Here is an 11,267-nt window from a genome sequence, read left to right on the forward strand (position 1 = left end):
ATTAAATCAAGCAACTAAAAAAAATATGTCACAACACTTAGTGCTTTGAAGATGTACACCTAGGTTAGCTTGAGTATAGCTTTTGAGTTATATGCCTTTCAAATATTAAAAAAAAAAAAAGTTAAATTAATGAGAGTTCAACATTTAACTAGTTGTACTTATCTGACTGTTGTCTCTAATGACTAATACCTAGCTAACAAAGTATATGATAGATGTTTAACATTTAATTTTCTTGAAACTCGTGTATTATACGAGTAATTAATTAATATAAAGTATTTAATATATAATTGAAATACATTTTAACAATATACATATACACCGTCAATTCATAGCCATCGTACAATATAATTTACAACAATTTAAATTTAACAGTTAGTTGATTAACTAATATTATTTGTTGTGTTTCTTCGAGACAGCACGAGTTTATTAAAAATAGTAACATATAAAAAAAAATAAAAGACGATGTATATAATGTTAATAGAACGAATTCTGGCCTTTTAAAACTAATATGAGATTCTTTTATTACAAATATCATTATTTTCTGTATACTTTTTAATTAAAAGTTTAAGATTGGAATTCTTAAATTTTTTTTCAACTACTAATATGGATCATTGATAGTTCACTCATCTATCCTTTTATTTCCACTTCCCGAGTACGGAACCTTGGGACTCTAAGCTGGCGCTAGCACATCTCCGAAAGGAACCTTGTACATCAGTCCGCCTCATCTGTTCCAACCACAATTATGGTAAAGAAAAAAGTTAAGTAATCTAAAAAAATATAATAATATGTTATTTATTGTGTTAATAATGGATTTTATAACTTGTTTGATTAAATTTAATAAAATTTTAATATTTTAATAATTTGAAAGTTTTTTAGAAAAAAAAAACATATATTTAGATTATTTAGTTATAAAAAATAGTAAGTATAACTTGCAGGAGATGAAGCACGTGAAGTTCAATTTACGTAAGCGGATGAATGATGAGAATTTAAACGATAATTATATTTATTTTATTGAGAAAGACTTACTAATGAATGTCAAACGAGATGATGTTATGACTATATTTTAAAATTGAAGACCCATATAGAACAACTTTAAATATATTGTATTATAATTACGCGTATTTAATAACGTTTGACTCAACCCGATTTAGCCCGATCGGAACGGCCGAACCTAATTAGAAATAAAATATTATATACTGATTTGACCCTACTCAAATGGCCGAGCAGAATAAAAAAAAGGTCTTATATCAATGATCAACCGAGTATCGACTCAAAAAAATTCTAACCCTTATGAGAAATGTTATGGGTCCGTCACTAGACAAGGACCAACTATAAAAACTTACAAACCGAATGATCGAGCGTTTAGAGAAATAAATCACTCTCCGTCTAGTCAATTTTGTTTAAAGCTACAATGCATGTCTTTAAATCAAATCACTCTCCATCTAGTCGATTTAGTTTAAAACTACAGTGCACAATTTTAAATCACTTTCTGTCAAAAATTTTTCCTAAATAATCGACTAAGACGATAAAATAATTATTAATTTCAACTTTTTATATACGGTTGACTTTAAAAAGATAATTGTATTTTTTTATTTATTTTTGTGTTTTTTGTTTATCTTCTTAATTGATTGCTTATTTTTTTCTTGACATTGTGTGTTAAAAAAAACTTAAGCATCGTAGATATACTTTTTATCTAATATTGAAATTAAATCAAAAAAACACTTCAACAATGCGTTCTAGTAATCTCTCAAATTTAATTCATGTATCAATTATGGGTCAAGTTATTCTATAAAGGAAAACAAAAATGAGAATAATAAGAAGGATTTTTGTGGCTTAAAAACCATAAAAAATAATAATAAATTAATAAAAAATCATAGCTCAAAAAATAAATAAAATGTTTTCCCCATCATCATTGTTAAATAAAAAAAATACACAAGAGAAAATAATATAATTATGTCTTTTTATTTATTATTGTGTTTTTTATTTATTTTCGTCATTGATTGCTTATTTTTTCCTTGATGTTGTGTCTTTTTTTCCATAATATTGTATTATATTTTGCTAGCATTGTGTTATACTTTGTGATTTATTGCGTCTTTTTTATTTATCATTGTGCTTTTTGACTAGTTTCGTCATGGTGTTTTTTTTTAACGAGAAAGACCGGGGAAACATTTCAGTTTTTTTTTCGTTTTTTATTTATATTTTTAGTTATGATTTTTTTTTATTATTTTTCTTGAAATTTTTAGTTCATAAATATTTCTCACACTTTTTATTTTTTATACTTTTATATTTTAATACAAAAATTTTCTGCCAATTTAGGAAAAGGACAAACTTGAAACAGTAAAATAAATTTAATAGCCTTACTTGTACTAATTAAAAATCAATAAGTAATAATTTGATACATTAACTCAGTTAAATTATTGGTACAAATTAAACAACTTGAAAGAGTAACTTTAAAAGTTAAAAGTTAAATTAAAATAAAAAAATTCACATAATTATTAATTATTACAGAGTAAAGAGAAAACTCTTCTATGAAGAGAGAAAAAAAAACACATAAAGAAATATTTTTAATTAAAAATATATATGTTTTTTAATTTCTTTCTTTCTTCCTTCCTTCTTATACGTTGTTATTCTTTACTAGAAAAAAAAACAAAAGTCGATGTAGTGCACATACGCAATAGTGTTGTGTTACATATGTGCCATAGTATGAATTGTATATATTAAATAGTGTGTATTATAGCGTATTGTATATGTGCAATAGTGTTGTATTATATGTAAAAAATATAAAAATAAATAAATAAAAGTTGATGTAGTGCATAGGTGTAGGGGTGTTCAAATTCGGATGTTCGGATAGTGAACTAGATATCCGAAAATCTAAAAAAAATGAAGAACAAATTGTTTCAAAATAAAAAATACTAAACATGTTATAAATTATTTCCTTTGAACAAATAATTACGTAATGACATAAACTATTGCAACTATTGCGTCAAAGTATTATCGATTGGGTGACTGTCTAAATGGTGCAAAAGTGAGAGACTGTGTTATGTGCCTAGACGGTGCAAAAGTAAGAAAAGTTTGCAGTTTGCACCAACATATAACAAGCAAAGAGCACTAAATGGGTGGAGGGGTATTCCAAAACTACCCGATGAATCCAATTTAATCAATCAAGCATCAAATGAAACCTTGCAACCCAAGTATATTCCAGATGGTAGGGTGCAGCCTTCACGAATAACCTAAAGTACCCAAATGAACTTTGCAACACAAAACTATCAATCCTATTGGATTAAACTGCGGGTTAGTGAACTAAAAACAAAACCATCAATCTTATAGTGTAAGACTTCAGGTTTGTGAACTCAAAACTAAAGCCGAACCTGAATGGGTTGCGACTTGCGACAACGTTTCTGATTTTACCTGAATGAGCCTCATGAGTTCCCCAAGGCACCCCCTCCACCCTTGTCTTGTTAAAATTTCTTTTATCAAATGATTTTATATTATTCAAATTTCAAAGAACATAAATTCAAGAGAAGCATAAAGAGTCTAGTCCAAATTCTTGTCACATGATTTTCCTTTCAACATATATGTGTAACATATAGCAGTCAATAACACAATATCTACTACTCTAATAAAAGAGTACTATTTTGTGCCACTTGTCACTTTTTCTTCGATTCTCTTCCTTCTTAACGCATTATCAATATATGTGTCGAAACTTATAATTTCATGTCCCCAACTATCATACTTCCCTCAAAATTCAAAAAGATAAATTTAACACGATAAATTAAAAACCATTAATTCAAAACTAAAATTTCATTAATAATGTCAAAACATTTATCATACTTCCTCAAAAATCCTTTTATGCTTATTTTGGAAAGGTACAATCCTGGTTTATTAGGTAACATATTATTTAACACATAATATTTATTAATATTAAACCTTTCCAAGACTTATAGATTGTTTTCTCTTTTTATCTTTTAACTTTTTTGTCTTTTTACTTGATGTTTATCCCTAAAAATTCGTTTTTTGCATCCGGTCAAATCATTTACCAAGCTTAATTACATGTAAATCCGAATTATATGATAATTTGGAAAACTACAAATAATTATAGAGATTGAGATATATCAAATTATTAAATATTTTAACAACTTACTATAATATTCATTAATCACACTAAATTAGTATTATTAATCACGTTTATTCGCGCGGATTCAAGTACCAAATACAAGTAGGTGAATAACGACAAAAAAACTCAATCTCTTTCTGAAGTCAACTTTAACACCCTATGAGGATTTTGGTGGTGATTTACATAGATTCAAGTTTCATGACATTGATGCACTTATAAACAAGTTTATTAAAGCATACACCATTGTTGGTAAGTATTATCTTAAATATTAATACTTTTTATTAAATTTCTGTTACTACATTATTTTAAAAATGGGAGATTTTTAGTTGAAACTATTTGTTCGTCATATTTTCAAAACTAAAAAAGTTGTACATCGCTTTCGATATAAACTTCATTTTATATCATTATCCACTATTTTTATCCTTTGTTTTGTGAGTCTTCTATTCGGTTCTAATCTCATATAACAGTAACATATAAATCACTATCACATTCTTCACTGTTCTGCTACAACTAGACTGTTATAAAATTGTTAAATTTGCAAATAAACTTAACTCTTAGCATCTATGAATATATGATTAACAACTTTATTATACCTTTGTGTGATAGATTTGCTATAATTAATAATTTGTCACAAATTTTTTCAACATCTTAGTAACTATAAATATGGTATGACTATAAGCTGTTTATAAGTTTGAATATCACTTTACTTTTTTTAGCCACAATTCTCGGATGACTTAAATTCTATACCTTCAATTTTTTTCCATATAAATCGTAATTTGTTAATTATTTTTTATGTAGTATATTTGACTTTTATTGACATCCAATGATCAAATTTGATGCATATAATGAGTAGAGAGTTTCATGTATTTATTTAAACTATTGTTCCTTTATAGTTTCATGTCTTAGATTAAACTATTGTTCCTAATAATTTTTATGACTCTCTACAAATATGTGTTAATTTACTTTATAGAGTTTGAACAAAGATTAATGTATACGAATTGACTTGGTCTTTATTTTAGTCTACTTTTTATTCTTTATAAGCATCATTACTTATTTATAACCATCATTACTTATTTCTAATGTATGCTTGTCAATATAGATAAAATTGGAGTTGTTGCTAATTGTTGACCAATTGAGAACATTACAAAATCTAATAGAGTTCAAACCAACAAGATGTATATAAGGTTAAAGGGTTTGAGGTTTATTTTTAGTTTCATTTTATGTTATATGTTAACTTTGTAAATGATTTATCTTGCTTACATGTTTTATAAAGCAACAAAGAATTGCGCTTAACTCTATAGGGATCGCACGCGGTTGACATGTCAGCCTATAATATGTCAAATTCTGATCGAGCCCCTATAGTTGTTGTGTTACAATTTGGCTTATTCAATATTTCTGAAGGTTTGATGCATTGACTTCTTCTTATTGGTAATGTTACATTTAGATACCTTTAAAAATTATTATAAATTTGACTACTTTATTATTTTTGTTAATCAAGATAATCCCTTTGTTTCCAATTCAATTAATGTTGGTAAGATGTACATCAATGAAGACATGCATGAAATCGACGAATTCAAAAAGAGGTTTTGTTTTCATATATATTGCTTTCCAATTGTTTTTGTGTGCCTTATAATTTTTTAAATTTATTTTACATTTATATAATATTATTTGCTGTGTAATTTAAATTTATTTTTTTCAATTTAATTTTTTTAAATTTATTTCACATTTATATAATATCTATATAAAAATATTTACATTAGGTTGTGTGGTTTGCAGGTATACTTTTACAACAATGTCATACATTTCAAAATTGCTTATTTTCTTCTTTGTCGGTATGGACTTGTTGGATGTTGAATAATGGAGGTTTGTTGACGGCAGGTAACCGTCATAACTAGCTTTTTTTTAAAACTGAAATTCTATTTTTTTTTCAATTATTATTTTAAAATTTTTTTCATTCTAGGAAAATCAATCTAGACAACTGTTATACTGCTTTTGCTAATTATGATTTGAAGAGAGTAGCAATATCGATTGCACTTGCATATAAGAAGGTAAATTCAGTAGAAAAATCAATAAACTTTAAAGAACCCGTATTCTCACATGGACAACTATACGTTGTCTTATCAAGAGTTACAAACATACATGGACTAAAGATTTTGATTCTTGATAAAAGAGGTATATTGTTTAATACACCATAAATGTAATGTACAAAGAAAATTTTACTTATTTATAATATATTTGTGTAATGTCTGTTTTGTAATTCCTGTAATTTAAATGTAAATTGTTATTATATTAACAATATATGATCAATGTATAGGTTGATTTTTATTTCGCTTAAGTTTTAAAGTTTAAAATTTTCATCAATTCTCTGTGTATTACACGGGTCTCAAACTAGTATATAAATAAAGAACATCAAAATATTATAACTAAAATTTTCGTATATAAATAACTAGTTTGAGGCTCGTGTATTACACGGGTAATTGATGAAAATTTTAAACTCTAGAAATTAAATGAAATTCAGTTAACAAAATGATCATATATTGTTAACATATTTACAATTTAGATTAAAATTGTAAAAATTACATAACTAAGGTTACACAAGTATGCTATAAATAAGTAAAAACCTTTCATGTAAACTAATCTGTTGTTGTATTGGTCGGTATACATTATTTATCAAAAATCAAAATCTTTAGTTCATGTGTTCTTGTAACTCTTGATGAGGTAACATATAGGTTTGCTTGTAACTCTTGATGTAGCCACGTAGAGTTGTTCGTGTGACAAATAAGGCTCGCTCAAGTACATACCAACACTAAATAATGATAAATGTATCCATGAAACTAACAAATATATATATATATATATATATATATATATATATATAAATATTCTTACACATTTTTTATTAGTTAACTATATTTTTATTCTAACGAAAAATATTTATGAAAGCATGGTAAATAATTAACTGCTTTTTTTACAATTAATATGAAAATGAAATATTCTTGAAATGTAATGAGGAACATGATTAAGTTATGAATAATAAGAAAAATAGAAAATAAAAATAATAAATAGCTCTATTAAGTTACATTATAATTAAAGGTGTGAATCTTAATGAATTTTAATAACACATTTTAATAATAAATGTTATAGCTGCATTTTTTTAATTTTGTCTATAGCTTTAACATAATAAACACTTTAATTATCTATTAACCAACAGAAAACATCAACATAAACCCAATTCGTTGTATTTGTATAAAAATAAAATTAATAAGTTAATATAATATTGAAATTATGTAAAAACGTAACGAAAACGATAATCTATGAATCTAGTTTTCAATATCCCAAATGATTTTTAGAAAGTGAAAATAATGGGATGGGATTGAAATAGTTTTTTTGGTTTAAAATTTTGAATTTGAATGCTTTTAATTAAGTAATTTGTCTTATAAAGCATATTAAATTAAATATATTTAAATGTAAAAAAAGATATAAATCAAGTCATAAAATATATGTTTTGAAGCATTTTGTTTTGAACTTTGGAAGAAAATATTGAAAATTAAATATTGGTCTTCTTATTACTAAAACCTTTCATATTAAATAAAAAGTCAAATAAATAAATGACAAATAGTTCATATATTAAATCGTTATATATATATGGATTATGGATTGTAATTATAATATTCAACTTTAATGAATTAACTAGGATAGCGCTCATGTGACACACGGGTGATAAAACAAAATGAAAGGTTGTGAATCTATACCAATTAAGAAAAAGAGAACGCTAGCATCAGTTCATCCTAGTTGAGTTGGTAAGTCACAAACATTCTAAAAGCAAGGTAGTGAGCTCGATTCCCACCAACAACAAATTTTTCATTTTATCATTCATGAAGGGAAAATTATAAAAATAGAAACTTGTACACTTGGCAGCCTATGTGAAGAGTATAATCGAATGACATGTGGAACATTGTGTTGCTTTATATACAGGTAGATTAAAGCCAAACACCAAGATTATGTAATAGGTATTCTCCCAGTTCGCAATATTTATACAAAATGTTTAAAGAAAATTAAGAAAATACATATTTTTCTGAGTTTAAATGCATATAAGTCACAAACATTCTAAAAGCAAGGTAGTGAGCTCGATTCCCACCAACAACAAATTTTTCATTTTATCATTCATGAAGAGAAAATTATAAAAATAGAAACTTGTACACTTGGCAGCCTATGTGAAGGGTATAATCGAATGGCATGTGGAACATCGTGTTGCTTTAATATACAGGTAGATTAAAACTAAACACCAAGATTATGTAATAGGTATTCTCCATGTTCGCAATATTTATACAAAATGTTTAAAGAAAATTAAGAAAATACATATTTTCTTGAGTTTAAATGCATATAAAAAAATTTTAAATCCAAATCTGAAACCAACTTTATATAATATATTATGCACTATTGCTCGAATCTCAGTTAAACAATTTGTAGTTTATTACCATATATCTCCAAATTCTTCGACAATGATGTGCATTTATTTTCTTTAATTTGCAATTACCTGTGACTTGAAAATTTTATTCTAATGGCCGTGCAACTTTAATGTTGAAATTTCCTTATTTTCTTATTTCACCATTACGTTCTATTCCTGAGTTCAATTAAATAAGAGAAAAGAAAATAAAGGAAAAAAAATTCTTTTATTTTCTTTCCCCTTTTACCTTTCCTTTGTTTCTTTCCATTTCTTTCCAAATTGGAAAGAAAACAATTACTTCCACCTTACTTTCTATTTCTCTTGTTTTCCTTTTATATGTTTTCTTTTCTTTCATTTATTGAAACTCGACAACACAATTTTCTCTCATCTTCATTATTTTCTTTGTTTTAATAAAACCTCTAGAACACAGTAAATTTTTTCTTTTCACTCATTTCATTTCTTTTCCATCAATAAATTAACTCGGGAACAGAGTGTTAATGTTAATGAACGAATCAGTTACAATTTACCTTTAATAAAAATAAACTTGAATTCATATATTGAAATGACTTAAAGATAAGGGATCATATATTAAAATAAGTTAAAAAAAAATGAGAAGAACTATGAGATTGACAAGTGGCAAAATTAAGTAGCCTTTTATTAGAATAGATAGATCTTATTATAGAATATCTTTTTATAAAATTGATAAACACAATCTTTTCATTTAATGTTGATCTTCTGTTGCAATCTCAGACAACTCTAACGATGACTTCTTTTGCAACTCTTGACAGCCACCACCGTTATTATTCTCATCCTTCATCTTCACATACATCCCATACACATACGAACTAAACCCCCACAAACACATCACCGTAGCCACCACCTTCGGCCCCTTAAACTCATCACCATAAATCACCACACCACCCACCACATTCATACCCATCAACGCCGTCATGTATATCCCACCAGTTAACGACGTCGTCATAAACACCATCCCAGCCGTCGCCATAAAACTCAGCTGCCACGTCACTATATTAACCCCAACAACCAGCCAATATTTAGTGGGCCCCAGATCAAACAACCCAACACTTTCATGTCTCATCTCTTTAAACCCCCCAGCAGCCGCCATTGCCACCGTGGCAACCACCGTGGCAACCATCTCCATAACAAACTGCATTTCCACAGCCATTGCATAACAATCCACCTTACTATAAATCTTTTCCATCACCTGGAGATAAAACGCGAATACTAACCCGGCCGAGGCGGTCGCCAAGAAGCCGATAAAGTATTTTCGCTTCGTTAAACCTTTGGGTCGATCGCCACTAGAACTTAACGCTAATAAGACACAGCTTAACGTTAGAAGCACGACACAATTAAGATTAACAAATGTAATCTTTGTTTTAACGATGATGACCGACAAGAGGAGGGTGAACACTAGTTGTGAAGATAACACCAATGATGATGTGGACATTGGAAGGTACGAATTACCCCATGAGAAGCAAAGATTACTCATCACCAAAATCAACCCCACACCAAAACATAACCATAACACGTTCATATCGAAACCCAAAAAGGGTTTTCGGGGATTAACGTTTTGGAGGCAGCACGGGAGGTATATCGGGATGAGGAGAATCGGGAATCCAGCCGATTGGATCCACGTGGAGACCCATTGGCTGGATCCCTTGTGGATGAAGTAGAATTTGATGAGAAGTGAGGACGCGACTGAACCAACAAAGAGACATATGAATGTGATGGTCAAAAGGGTTTTGTAGGTTTTGGTGTCTAATTGGGATTTGTTGGATGTGAACATGTTGTGGGTGGTGGTCTCTTGGTGTTGGTCGGCCGTGGCTGCAAATGGGAGGTTTCCGGGGCTTGATGAATGCGGTGAGGTGTTCATGGTAAGAGATGAGGAGGGTAGGAGAGGGTTTTGTGAATATATAAAGGAATTAAAAGTAGTGATTGGGTGAAAGTGAGGAAGTAAAGGGAAATTGAACTCAAAACCGTTATATATATTTTGGATATGTGTTAAGTCATGTGTGCCAGTTGGCAAAAAAAAATTGTTAGATGTATTTTGTGTGGCTTGATCGAGTATGAAGTGTGATGAAATTATAACCATATTTTATTACATTATATTATATATATTGATGGTAGGAGATTCTTGTGTTAAACGAATAATTAAAATCATTATACAATAGTCTATTTATTCAACAATTTTAAAATAAACAATACAGTTTTATATTCTTACTCTTTTTAGTTTTAAATATAAATTAAATAAACTGCAAATCAAGAATGTATCCTTAAAACCTATATCAATGCACTTTCTAAGAAAAGTTTTAAATAACGAATATATTAGTTCGTAGATATATAAATTATTATTTGAATCTATTATAAGAGAACTTAAACCATAAATCTTTCTCCTTTGCCATTGATTTAACTAGACATTCAATAACCTGACTGGCTGAATGCTAACAAAAAAAGATAAAGAATTCGTGTATGCCACTTGATATATATATTGTTTACAAAGTAAATAGTTCAATTCGAATTTTTATGGGTATTAACGAGTATGAAGGCACAAAACAATATTATGCTTATTTTTATATATAGCAAAATTCGATTAGCATTCAAATTTCAAACATTAAATTATTTCAGTAAATGATGCATACATACTTAATAGTGTTTAATTTTAGTGAAACTAGAAAATTATAAATT

At 27.8% G+C, this 11,267-nt stretch overlaps 1 pseudogene; it reads right to left on the reverse strand.

The window, feature by feature from the left end:
* Nucleotides 1–9,275: 9,275 nt before the first annotated feature.
* Nucleotides 9,276–10,455, reverse strand: LOC143541877 (putative purine permease 4 pseudogene; annotated as a pseudogene).
* Nucleotides 10,456–11,267: the final 812 nt, after the last annotated feature.

The sequence above is a fragment of the Bidens hawaiensis genome, unplaced genomic scaffold (assembly GCF_021521415.1).
Source record: "Bidens hawaiensis isolate Kalapana, Puna unplaced genomic scaffold, B.hawaiensis_p1.1 tig00012719_1, whole genome shotgun sequence".
In the NCBI taxonomy this organism is placed as follows: Eukaryota; Viridiplantae; Streptophyta; class Magnoliopsida; order Asterales; family Asteraceae; genus Bidens; species Bidens hawaiensis.